Source organism: Capsicum annuum, unplaced genomic scaffold (assembly GCF_002878395.1).
Source record: "Capsicum annuum cultivar UCD-10X-F1 unplaced genomic scaffold, UCD10Xv1.1 ctg4748, whole genome shotgun sequence".
Lineage (NCBI taxonomy): Eukaryota > Viridiplantae > Streptophyta > Magnoliopsida > Solanales > Solanaceae > Capsicum > Capsicum annuum.
The window spans coordinates 551548-562989 of NW_025855126.1; the positions used below are offsets into that span (position 1 = coordinate 551548).

Sequence of the window (11442 nt, forward strand, 5' to 3'; positions counted from 1 at the left end):
GAAGTGATTTAGTGGCTCGACATAATGTTAGTTTATCCTATCTCAGATAGCAAATAAGGCATTCCTATGTACTGTATTCCAAATTAGGGAGGGATGACAATTGTGGCAAACGATAATAATGATTTGGTCCTGATTCAGTCCTGTGGTTGGGTAAAGAATCTGTATGAACTATAGGAAGCTCAATAATACCACTTGAAAAAATTATTATCCCATCTCATTATTGACCAAATAGTTGACAAACTTGCTGAACAAGAATACTACTGCTTTCTTGATGGCTATTTTGGCTACAATCAGATAGCCATAGCATTAGAAGACCAAGAGAAGACAATATTCACCTATCAGTATATAACCTATGCTTTCAGGCATATGCCCTTTGGATTGTGCAATGCACTTTCCACTTTCCAAAGGTGTATGATGGCCATTTTCTATGGCATGGTGGAGTATTTTGTCAAGGTATTCATGGACAACTTTTCTGTATTTAGTAACTCCTTTGACATGTGTTTGCAGAACTTAAACAAGGTCTTGGCTCGGTGCGAAGAACTAATTTGGTATTGACTAGGAGAAATGGCACTTTTTGGTCAAGAAAGGTATCGTTCTTGTCCATAAAGTGTCACTAAAAGGGATAGAAGTTGACAAAGCAAAAATCAAGGTGATTGAGAAGCTTCCACCACCTGTCTCAGTTAAGGGTGTGCGAGGTTTCCTTGGACATGCAAGATTTTACAGAAGGTTCATTGAGGACTTCTTGAAGATAGCAAGTCCACTAGATAAAGAGGCCAAATTTAAATTCGGGACAGACAAACAGAAATTATTTGAGGAATTGAAGAAAAGATTAACAGAAGCCCCCATCTTGATTGCCCCTGATTGGGGATTGCCATTTAAGCTGATGTGCGACGCTAGTGATGTGGCTGTAGGTGTAGTTCTTGGGAAATGCAAGGAAAAGGTTTTTCACTTCATATATTTTTATAGTAAGGTATTGGATGCAACTCAAATAAATTACATAGTTATAGAGAAAGTGATACTGGCTGTAGTTTATGCATTTGACAAATTCAGAGCTTATCTAGTGGGCACAAAGGTGATAATGCATACAAATCATATAACCATAAGATATCTCTTAAATAAAAAGATGCAAATCATAAGCTAATCATATAGATCCTACTACTACAAGAATTTGATCAATAGGTACGGGATAGAAAATGAGATAAAAATCAAGTGGTTGACCACTTATTGAGGTTAGAAGGTCACACGCATATAATTTATGAGATTGGTATTTGTGAAGAGTTCCCAAATAAATAATTGATGGCACTGAGTGTTGCAGAGCTCCCATGGTATGCTAATATAGTGAACTTGCTGGTTAGTGGTGTATTCCCTTCGAATGCCACTAGTCAACAAAAGAATAAACTGTCTCGTGATTCTCGCTCATACATATGGAATGAGCTTTATTTGTTTAAGCACGGGGCTGATCTAGTAGCAAGAAGATGTATTCCAAAATTTGAGTCTAAACAAGTGCCTGGGAGCTATCATTCATCACCTTATAGAGGTCATTATGGAGGTGAACCAACAACACATAAGGTATTACAATTAGGTTTCTTTTCGCCCACACTATTCAAAGATGCCTTTGCATATGTGAAAGAATGTAATCAATTCTAGAGAATGGGAACTATCTCAAGGCATCATAAAATTCCCCTAAATAATATTCTTAAGGTGGAGGTCTTCGATGTGTGGGAGATAGATTTTATGGGCCCATTTCCACCATCAAATGGTAATCTTTATATTTTGGTGGCAGTAGATTATCTGTCTAAGTGGGTAGAGGCTATAGCTCTCCTAACTAATGATGCAAAAGTGGTGATAAAATTTTTCAGTAAGAATATATTCTCTCATTTTGGCACACCCAGGATAATCATTAGTGATAGAGAGACCCACTTTGTGAACCATTGGTTTAAGAACCTGCTGGCAAAATATAGGGCCATATATAAGGTATCCATAACTTATCACCTATAGATGAGTGGACAAGTGGAGGTATCTAAATAGAAGGTTAAACAGATTCTACAGAAAACAGTCAATGATCAGCATAAAGATTGTTCGATAAAATTAGATGATGTACTATAGGCATACAAGATTGCCTATAAAATGCCTATTGGGAACTGTCCCTATTGGTTGGTGTATGGAAAAATGTGTCACTTTCCCGTAGAGCTTGAGCATCAGACTTATTAGGCAATAAAGAAATTAAATATTGATCTGGAGATTCCAAGAAAAAAAGGATGCTACAGTTATATAAGCTTGATGAGTTCCGCTTACATGCTTATGAAAATGCAAAATTATACAAAGAAAAAACCAAAATATGGCATGATGAGCATATCCTGACCCTAGCCTTTGAGCCTGGCAAGAAAGTTTTGTTATTCAATTCCATGCTAAAGCTGTTTTCGAGTAAGTTGAGGTCTAAGTGGCCTGGGCCATTTGAAGTGGTGAGAATGATCCCTCACGAGGCTGTTGAACTTTGGTAAGAATAAAAAAACACTACATTTCTTGTGAATGGATAGAGGGTTAAAGACTGTTGGGCTGATCATGTGGATAGAAAGAAGAGATCTATCATATTTGCCGATGAGTAATGTTGAGTTTGGTCGTGCCTTGGTATTAAATTAGGCGCTACGCGGGAGGCAACCTGCAAATATAATGTAATAGAATAGTTTCTTTCTTTATTTGAAAATAAAAAATGAGAAAATATATCAAAAATACAAAAAGATGTGTCGGGCCACGACCCAAACCAAGGTGCTTGGTGGGAGGCAACTCATCCTTTCTTATGTGTTTTGTTGTTTTGATGAGATTGCAGGAATGAGGTACATCGTGGAATGTGGAAGAAATAAAAGTGAGTAAAATATGTTTTCGAGAGGCTACCAGGTATTAAAAATACTATTTGATGCAACGAAAAATTAAGGAGAGCAAAAGGGTAATCAAAAATCCCCCAAGTTAAAAAAATAGTATGCCTCCGCGATATTAGCATGACACAGACCCTATCCTCCACAAAAGGCCATGGCATGCCAAGAGGAAATTTTTTCAGAGGCTATTCTAATAAGCCTCTTTGATTTTGACGTGCCGCGCCACTTATCCTCCGAGATAAGGGCGTGGCACGGAGGGTGTTAATTTTGGGATATTTTAATTAAAATGTTGGGTAGACCAAAAATTTTCCCCTTTTAACACACGATCCCCCTTTTAAACACCATAAATTACAAATTTCCCTCTCCGTTTCATAACCCTAGCGTGCTACCCCTCCCAAATCTTTCAAACCTCTGAAATGTGTCACGCCATAAATCCACACCAAGCTCATTTCTTTCTCCTCTATGACTTCAAGCCAGGTGAGTTTACAATTATTTTTCCTTCTTTTTCACTCAACTACTAATGATGGGGAAAATAAGCAGGGTATGATTGTATGTTTATTTCCTTGTTGGTACCATTTGTGGTATGTGAGTTATGGGTATAATGTTTAACACCACAATGAGCTACGTTATGTGCTTTAAATTACTACTCTTCAATTGAACTGTAACAATGACTTGTGCACAATTACATAAATGTGAATTGGTGAATTCCATTGCACAATATGGTTCGCAATATTGTTGGGTGAATATGCTTTGTCGTATGTGGGTGTGTTCTGGCTTGTCCTATTGTGATTGCCTTTATTTTAATTGTTTGAACTGAAAGAGGGCGCATGGTGCTTCTGTGGATATTTAGTGTGCATATATATATATTGCTAGTACTTCTTGAGAATATATGGGTGATGTGGCTTGTGCACATGAGGAGATCTTGGTAGTCCTATAATGATCTGTGCGCTATGTTAACCATACATGTATGTTCTATGACTCATGGTAGTATAGGTACTTGAATGGAAACAAAGCTTTGTTACATGAGCACTTTGTATGAATGCTGTGTTAAGCTATTGTCTGAGAATGTTGGCCGCAAAAACTATCCTTTGTAAGTCATGCTGGTACATGTGTTTGAATTGAAGTCATAATTTCTGTCGGTGTTAAACTGAAGGAAAATAAAGGTCTGGTATATTGTAATACTTTGTTGTGAGAAGTGGGGTACACGTTTGAAATATGAGTAAAGCGGCGTAACCTTAAGTTGTGAGCCTGGGGATAGTAACTAAATTCCCAAAGTGGTTAACTATCTATTTAGGTATTATGACCATGTAGTTATATTGTGAAACGGGGGAAGTTTGAGTACCCTAGTTTTGAACTTCACGCACCTATGTTAGCAACTAAATGTGGGGTGGCTCCTAAATCCTCCTACACTTGGTGTTTATTAGGCTCATAGGGTTCATGTTGACATGTTAATTCCTTGTTATGACTGGCAGGTATTATGAAAAGCAGAGCACAGAAAGGGAAAGGTGTTGCTGGGCCTTCAAAAATATCCAAGAAGAGAGTTCGTCCAACCACCCGAGTACCTAGAGCCCCAGCTGTCCCAAGAGGTCAGACCCATAGTTATGGGTCTAGGTGGGTGGAAGAAGCAGGAAAGAAATAGTACAAAAAGAATAATGTCAAAGTATGCCCCGAAAGAATTCATTGACCGAGAGAGTCTGCTTAGAATGTTCTTGATCATAATTTGGAGGATTGAAAAGCTGCGTATGAACTTTATTCTTTAGCAGCCTACTGAGTGCAAGTTGCACTTGATTAGGGAATTCTATGCCGACTGGGACCTCAAAGATCTTGATTCAGAAAAGATTCGCGGGCAAGTGGTGACCTTCAGTGCATATGACTTGAATGCCATTTTGGGCACTCCTAAGGCTGACTCACTTAAGCTAAGGCAGCTGAACATCACTCTACCCTACACCAACATTACACATCTATTATGCAGTAATAGATCAATAGTTAGGTGGATTCATCACCGAGAGGGAGGCTATCATATGACATTTCTCTATGTACAAATGAATAGAAAAGCTAGAATGTGGTTAAAGATCATCTATCTTTGTCTCATTATTGGGAAGGACATGACAGAAGTCACTCGGGATCGAGTTTGCTTAATTTATGCACTCATGCAAGAGGGCTTCACGATAAATATGGGTGCAGTGATTATTTCAGCTATGAAGAATGCCCTCTTTCATCAGGGATGCAAGTATGGTTTTGGTGGATTTCTGACTCGATTCCTGAGGTGCTATCAGATAGAGGAGAGGGCCCTGGACCACATACCTGTGTTAGACAAATGTTCGGTGGATGTGACCTAAACGTGGGGTCTTGATATTTCTCATAGGTTAATGCTGACACTACCCGAGCGTCATGCTCATCACAACTTACATGTATGGGATACAGATATTATAGTTGTGAGAAGGTACGTGCAGTGGAGCTTGATTAACCACTTGGTCAGCATGCTAGGACTCTCTTGAGGATAGGCCTACAGTTTGTAGAGCCAGTAGATAATGATATTCCTACAGATGAGGAGACAACTGAGGGATTTGGACTTTGAGTTCGATGATGGTGTAGACCCAAACTTAGGCGATAAGTCTTTGGGACCAGATGTTGATGATTGCATGGACGAGGTGTGAACATGGAGTTTTAAATCACCTTATAACTTTGTTTTGTCTTATATCTGCAAACACTGGGGATAGTGCTACATTTTATGTGTGGGGTGGTCGCAATTCTCATTTTTTGTTATCTATTCTGGATGGATTTTTATAGATGTTATTCAATTGGATATTATTTTTGATTTGGTGCTAAGATACATTCTGATACATTCAGTCTATAATAGTTAGTAATTTTTCTATTTTCTGAATTTGTAGTTAGTAGTTTTATTATTTTACCATTCTTAGTTCATCCTTTTAGTTTTTCATGTCAATTTTATGAGTAAAGTTTTTGATTTTAGGATACATTCAGATAACTCATCATAGTTAGGTTCCTTTCCTTGATGATAGATGGATGACGACATCCTAAGGGGAATTAGTCTGGGGAATTAGTCTTAGGGAGTGAATAGGTGAGGAACCTGATCACTAATCTTAAGTGAGGTTACTTTCTATTGGGCCATATGAACACGTGACATGAGAAATATTTTTCTATAAAAGAAGCATGTCAAACTAAAGAGGAGGGGGGGGGGGGGGGGGGGCGCTTTTTTTGAGTTTTTGGGTCAATTATGTGACTCTTTGTTAGTGTTGGCTTAATTTTGAATTTGTGTGATTGTTGGGTCAAGAGTCTATAGGGATTCTACTTGAATCTAGCATGCACCAGTTGTGAGTAAGGCTTTCTATTTATTCCATGTGCATAGTGATGTCTAGACTTGTCCGGGGTGTTTTCAAAGTGAAATAAAGAGTATTAAGTTCAGGAGATAATATAGGCATTTCTTTGACAACCATGTTTCATACCCTCTTTTACCTATCGGTGCATAATCCTAGTTAACCTCATTGAGCCTTTAGCATATTTTCTTGGCAGCCATAAACTTAGCCTAATTCTCTTTCTTTGGTTGACCTTACTTTGATAAAAATCTCCTATGTTTTTTAGTCGAAGATTAATGGAGTTAAGGAGTTAAAATACAAGTAGGAAAAAGGTGAAAATGAAGCCCCTAAAACATAACTATTGGTGCTAAGAATTGATGTGTATTGAGGTTGGGAGTTGTGTACTAAAAAATAATAAAGATTGTTCAAAAACTGAGTAATATATTGAATAAAATATTCCCTTCCTCGATTTATATGAATTAGTTTAATGAGATGGAGCAAAACAAAAGATGGATGTGAAGGCAGGTGAGGTGAAAAATTCGTTGCTAATAGATTGATCTTAATATTCACGTGATGTATTATAGCGCTTAGGTAAGTTAGTCACTATTTTTAGTCAAATAGTTCCTACATGTACCTTAGCCTACATTACAACCCTTGAAGACCTATTTGATCCTGAACCTTAACATTCTAATATTAGTGGAGTACTACACTAAGGACAAGCCTATGGTTCATCTTATATCATGTATGAATTCTTTGGGAGAGCCAGTGGAATTTGTTCTTTGTTCTGTGTACCCATTCGTATGACATATTGTATGATGATGAGTTAATCTGGGTAAATCTCTTATTCTGAGGGTGCATATGGAGGATGGTTAGGTGACCTGTATGAATTCTTAGCTAAACAATGTGCATAAGTTTGCCAATGTATTCGAGTTCGTTTTTGAGGTTAGGAAGTCTGAAAATAGTAATCCAGTATTTCAATATGTGATATGGCACACTTGAGATGAACATTGATAAGTCATATGTAGCCAGTGTATGCCCCCAACAGAGGCATCTCATTAAGATAGTGATGTGAAGCCTAGGTGTGTTGAGAATAATTGCATGGACTTTTTTTAGGGCGAACAAGACTCTAAGTGTAGGGTGGTGATCTTGGGCATATTTGTACGTCCAAGTGCCAATTATGAACCATATATGTATTTGTTATATGAGCTAAATCTTTCAAAATGTATTATGTTTGAGTTTAATTTGCATTCCCAAGTTAATGGATATGATTAGTGTTATAGGGCTTGAACTTGGTGAAAATGAATGCGATTGAGCATAAACTTAAAGCTTATGGGGCATGGAAAGCGTTAGGAGTAACTTGGTGAGCATAATGAAAGTGGAACAAGGCTTGGAAAGCATGGGACAAAGTCCGAAAGAAGGAGAACATACACGGAACAAGAATTGAAGAAGTTAACCCAGTAACGTGCCATGCCCCTATGTCACTGCGATAAGGGCGCAGCATGTTGGTGGTTTAATTTTGGATGGAAATTTCCAGTAAGCATGCGTGATATTGGCGTGTCACACCACTTATCCTCTGTGATAAGGGCGTGACATGGAGGCTGTGTAAAAGCGAATGGCAAATTCTAGTACGCTTCTGCAATACTGACGTGCCACACCACTTATCCTCCACGATTAGGGTGTGGCACATTGATATGTTACAAATGTGGGATGCAGTCCAACTATAAAAGAAACACTTATACAATTATTGTTAATTTTTTGCATATGTCTAGGCAAGAAAATACATATGAGGGCTTTGTTTTAGGGTTATTTCATCATTTAACTCTCTCACTTTGAATTTGGTATGAATATTTTTATTTCTTGGATGTTGATTATGAACATGAGTGAACATGATTGTACTTCATTATTTTTAGAGCTGGTTAAATGTTGTTTTTTCGTATAGGCCGTTCTTAATCCCTTATTTTTACTATTTTGATGATTGGCCAACACTGTAATACATGTGTAATCCCTACTATGAACAGAAGGGGAACCACTAGAATAGACCGAAGGGTTTAAGGAACAATTTCTTATCTCGTGAATAAAGCAAGTTTTGAATTCGCGTCTAAGATATGAATATACTTAGAACGCCTTTGTTGGTTCATCTACAGGAAAATAATATAAACATCTAAAATGGATTTTTACATCCCCGATCAACAATGTAGTTATAATATTCTTTTACACAAGATGATTAGAGGTTTGAAACACCATAATCAGGTCATAAACCCTATGAATCAACAACTCGGTAACCAGCCTGACCAACAATAAGGAGAACGATTTACATGATTCTAGATAGTGTCTTATCCCTGAAATTACTTCTCGTATTGATTACATCTTTGCCTACGTTGCTATTTCCATTTTTTATTATTCTCTTGCTAGTTAATAGTTACTAAACTTTCATAAACATCTTTGATACTCTACAACACTCGATTATAATATTTTTGAAACTAAGATTTAGTGAATTGCTAAACAAGTAGTCCCTGTGGGTTCGATATCCGATTATTTTGAGTCACTTTATTACTTGTCCGATCACATATACTTGTGTGTGTGGTAGACCACAATAGTGTTATTCTTGAGTCTTTTGATAAATTTTCTTCAATATGCTTTGAGTATTGTGAATTATATACATAGTCAAGGTCGTTCTGAATTTAGATTTAAACTTCCATATCCAATAGTTAATCTTCATATAGAAATTATGACTTGTGAATTTTGTATTGAAAGTTATTTCATGCTTCAATTGTTTTAACTTCAATCCTATTGTAATGTTTGTTCAAACCTAGCCAATTTCAAGAAAATTTATGAAAACCCTTATGTATTATACCATGACTTGAAAAGTGAAAGAATTTATCGTACCTTGAAAAGTAAAAATATGTTATAATGATTTAGAGCCAAGGCTTGTAAAGAAAGATATGTTTCTTGATACGACATTTTTGAGAATAGTATGATTTCAAAAAAAAATTTAAGACTTATTATATGATCAACTATTATATTTTAGGGAGGATTATTTAGCATCGAGTTAGGTATGAGTCCGAGGTAACATGTCCTAACCACACAATGACCATAAATTTTGCCTTCTGGATAAGAGTTGGATCCATATGTTATGGTTAATCTTACACCCTAGCAAGGTATGGAATGACTCTTCTCAATGTGGACAAGATATTAGACTCCATGTTTCTCACAAGATTTATGTCATATTTGTTTAAGTAACTTATTATATATGATGTTTGTATTAAAGTTGTTTTTTCCAACATTTTGATTAATTATTTTTGGGCTTATATTTTATGAAGTTTACTATTTAAGTTTCTTATATGATTTTAAATAACTGAATTCATTGCACTACTTTAGTCCCTGCAACTTTACAAGAAAAAAGTCTGTAAGTCTTTCGTTTCACATCTCCCTATTCATGTCATATGTTATATTTTAAATTCAAAGTATGTCAGTTAGAGTTTTTGTTCCTCTTTTATGTACCAATAGATTCAAATTATTGACGTTATTTTTGTACTATATCATTTCATAATATAGATTCTGGCATATAGACTCAAGACCGCAACCGGTCCTTTCATTAGACTATCTAATTTTATCATGTGGTGAGTCTTCCTTGCATACAGAGGACTTGGTGATGATTTTCCAAATTTTCAGTTTATGAGATAGCTTCAATTTCAGTTGTTAGTTATAATAAAGGTAGCTCGAGGTCATGTCCTAGCAACTCTTTCAGTTCATGAATATAGAGACTTTATTAGGCATTAAATAGTTGGCTTATTGTATTTCAAGTTGACATTCAATATTTCAAATTAAAGTTTATCATATTTCAAGTTATTTAGCCCATAATTGTACTTCTAGATTCCGCATATTTTCAAATTTGAGTTTTATGAATAGTTTACCAGGCCAAGGGTCTGCATGGGATCACTCATGGTTTTTGGTGCCATGTTACATTCAGTGTAGGCTCGGGGCGTGGCATGAACCTATTTAATGGGATCTTCAATAACATAGGCTGGATTACCATTATATTCGATATACAACTTGACAAAAGTATCATTTTTGTTGAAGCTTCATTTATAAATATTTTCCCCAAAATTTAAGTTATTGAATTGGCCAAATTCACTTCTGACTTCAAAAAATTTATGGACATAATTTCATATCTTAACAAGTGTTTATAGCTTTATTATACAAACACATGAATATGTTTTGCCATTAAAAATTATTTTTCACTACAACTAATGTTGCTTGACAACCACAATACATATTGTAACTCGTACCATTCTTAGTTCAGTTCAACTCATAGTTCTTGCATAAGAGGATTAGAACCTGAAAATTTGACTAAGTGTTGGGGACTTAGTATTATTTATGACCTCTTAACCTCAAGGATTTTTAAAGTGGCCTTCCCTACCCCGAGATGTATGTTTTTAAGTTAATTCATGTTCAGGGGTGTAAGGATCGGAGCATGTCTCAAGGAAGTTTCTGATTTCTTGGATGATGATTGGGTCGTGCTTGGATTTCGATTACAGTAGCTTAAGGCAATTGTGGAACGTCACGGTGGTATAGCGATGAGGCCTATACCGCATCGCGGTGATCATTCAATCAGTGTTCCAGTTACGAATTTAATCTCTGAGGGGCAATCATGTCTTTTCACCACCGATCCAATTCATAAAAAACATGGGATTAAACTTCAGTTAGGGTATTATTTGCCCTAATTTTACAAATTACTCTCAAATACAAACCCTCTCCTTCCCCAAGGTCATCAAATTCAATCCTCTTCCTTCCAAGAAAACTAAGAAATTTCGTCTCCCAATCCAAGAACTTCAAGAAAGCTTTCAAGATTGTGTTTCCCTATCAAGCTTAAGGGTTTAAGGCCTTTTCACCCATGAAGTGCAAGAATCCATTTTTATGTTTTAAATTATGAATTTTACATGTTTACGATGAATGATCTCCATGAAACTCTTTTGATTTTTGATTATAAACTAGGATTACATGTGCTTTTCGATAAGTGAGCCTTTACACGTTTGAATAATGGAATTTTTATGTTAAAATCCCTAATTCATGGTGTTAGTATTGTAATTATGTCATTATCACATGCTTTACCCATTTCCATGCTTAAATTCATGACGCCCAAGTGTTTGATGAAATGTCTAAATATTGGGTTTTGAGCAATGATCCTCTATTATGGTTTCTAAAGCTTTCATATGTCATCAATGTTTATTCACATGTGCTGGTGGGTTATG

At 36.2% G+C, this 11442-nt stretch overlaps 1 long non-coding RNA gene across 1 annotated transcript; it reads left to right on the top strand.

Moving 5' to 3' along the window:
- The first annotated feature begins 2994 nt into the window (after positions 1-2994).
- LOC107876804 lies at positions 2995-5754 on the top strand. Its single transcript, XR_001676073.2, has 2 exons — positions 2995-3350; positions 4346-5754. It is a non-coding gene; the product is annotated as an uncharacterized LOC107876804 (long non-coding RNA).
- The last annotated feature ends 5688 nt before the right edge of the window (positions 5755-11442 follow it).